Below are 2,923 nucleotides of genomic sequence, written 5' to 3' on the forward strand. Positions count from 1 at the left end.
GAACGTCTCAGGGAAACTGTGTCGACTCCTTTGATCAAAAATATCACTGCTATTGCTGATGAATCTTAGATGTTGAAGGGTCTCGAACCGGTTCAATTTCGTATTCATCAGTCTAAGCTTCATCTCCCGAAGTAAGAACAGAGTTAAGATTGGAAGCTCTTTCTCGGTTTTCCTGTTATTGTAACAGCATATAATATTCCCGGCAAATATATAGTATGTTAAATGCTGATGAAGTGGCAATCTCTTACCCGATATCATTCCGAATCATTCCATTAACGCCGAGGCAACTGGCGTTGTCGTGAAAGAGTATGGTTTGACCATGTCGATCAAATCTTTTTAGCCGCATCGTCTCATTCACGCGAAGTGGCTTGGCAATGTAGATCTCCTTGTTGCATTTCCCAGTCCACTATGGCCTCCCAATCCCACCAAACACATATAATAATCTTCTTTGGATGGAGATCCGGCTTGACTCTCGGCTTTGGCGTGTCTCCTGGAGCTCCCCACTCCTTTCATTGCTTCATATTGATGATCCTTTGCTAAACAGCAAACAAATCGTAGTAGAATAGAAGAAAATTTAAAAACACTACGAACTTATTCTCAGCCCAATAACTAAATGTGCTCGTGGCTTCTCTGAGGATACCGAATAACTCGAATTTGAAAATTTGAAATATAACTGGTCATTTCAAGGCTCTTATAACACTTTGAATCGAATTCTCTGATAGACAAAATATCGATAATCCCAACTCCGGAATCTGGCTATAAATGGATCAAAGCATTATATTGTGAATACATAAGATGTAGATTTCCCTACCTAGGTGGTGCGGGCCGTTATCTATCTCAGCTAAAGCACATAAATAATATTGTACGGCAACTTATCTTGATGCATATTTCATAAATTATTTACTATTTGTTTACGTCTCTTGCCACATTCTTAGAATTGATATGAATTAACAAATTTGCATTTATAGGATGATTCAAGACAATTATTGATTGATAGCAATTATTTTTGGGATATGTAAATTTTATTTTTCAGACAGTTTGTACTACAGGCTTAGGAAAACTTCATCAGACAATTTAGCCCGTAAAAGTGATCCAAATTTTTATGAAAATGGTCGTTCTGCTTGAAATGCACTTCGCGCATTGTGCGATATTTTCACCCGAAGCGATGAGTCACATTTTCACTTAAATGGATATGCTAACATTTGGATGCAGTTGGTTTCTGTTTGCTGTGTGTCAACGAACCGTACTTCTTCAAAAATGATCATCCTGACATGGCCTTTTTATGACCTGAATTAAATGACATAGACTCGGAAAATATGTAGTTTTAACAGAACGGTGCTACTTGCCACACATCGCATGCAACAACGGCCCTATTGCGAGGGCCGTTCGGAGGAAGCATGTAAAATGTTGATGTGCTAATGCTGCGTTGCCAGAGGAGTTGCGCTGGGCACTTAACGGATATTGTGTTTCATGCATTATTTCTTACTCTTCTTCTTTTTCTTACTAGTCTTTAATTATAGGCTTGCACCTATTTTTCTTCACCCAATTTTCAAACGGAAATGTCATAGACTAAAAAATATGTCGCAATAAGAAGTAAATCATTACGACAAATTTCTTTGGGTTTTATGTATAAAAGACAAATATGCGATCGTATTGAGTCACCCTGTATAAGTAAGTAAAAAAAATAAAAAAAAAATATTTAGCGTGTTTTTGTTTTCAATTAATTTATGCAAATGCAGTTAAAAATTGCATGCTTTCGATATTTGTTGATCTGTACGCGAGATTTTAGTCGAATCAAGAAAGCGAAATCACGATCGAATGGTTAACCAGTAAAATGTTAACGAGTATGAAAAATGAATTAATGGCAAATAATAATTTGCAATTTATGGTATTGCATTCTAAATTTACTTAAATCTTTTTATTAACCATCACGCGACATTTAAAATTTTTTACGGTCACTCTAATGCAAATTATTCTAATACGTTTGCACTTTTTAGCCACACTTCAGAGGCGCTTTCATGGCTCTGCATTTGCATATGCATTTACATTCTTGTTCTAATTAAAACCTTAAATTCAGCTTGCAGAGATATATTTCTGTTTGTCAATGCAGCCAATAATTTGTTTAAGTGCGCTCTAGTGCGCATAATTACGCTCACACCAAAAATCACTCGTAAATCAAAATATTAAGTGCTGTCAAAATTAGTTAAATTTGTGTAAAAATAATTTGTTTTTATTTCAGCATAAGTTAATATTTTAATTTGCATAATTTGTGTTAAATGCATTGGTGTGTAGTATACATATACTTATATTTACATACATATGTAAGTACAGTTGTACTGACTGTTACATGGAAGTGACACTTATCTGCCGATTGGGTGATGTATTATTTCTTTATGCTAAACAGTAAAAGGAATACGATATCTGAGCTCTAGGATATGTGACTGGCCTTTTCTATACCTATTTTGACGCCCAAATAGCCGCTACATTTATTCCTTTGCTCTGATCGCTGAAGTATTGAACGCCCACTACCGCTAATCACCACCCGAAATTGACAAGCTTTGACTATTTTTTTCTTTTTTTAATTTGAATTATTCTTTTATAAAAATATTGCTGATTCTATAACAGAGACCACAATAATCCATGTTTCCAACTTTGTAAAAGATTTATAAAAATTCAAAAAATTTTCATCAACATTTTTATCAAAAACGGGCCGTCTCCTATTTGTGGTAAACATATTGATGTTATTTCTCAAATGGAGAGACCTACAGTTTTAAACAAATGCAAACGAACCGAACAGCAAATGATTTTTGTAAGGAGTTTTTTCATGTCAGAAAAATACTCGAATTCGAACCCGGGCACGTTGAATGGTAGTCACACAGTAACTCATTCGGCTACGACAGCCGTTACGCGATTTTATAGCACA

Source organism: Anastrepha ludens, chromosome 6 (genome assembly GCF_028408465.1).
Source record: "Anastrepha ludens isolate Willacy chromosome 6, idAnaLude1.1, whole genome shotgun sequence".
Taxonomy (NCBI): domain Eukaryota; kingdom Metazoa; phylum Arthropoda; class Insecta; order Diptera; family Tephritidae; genus Anastrepha; species Anastrepha ludens.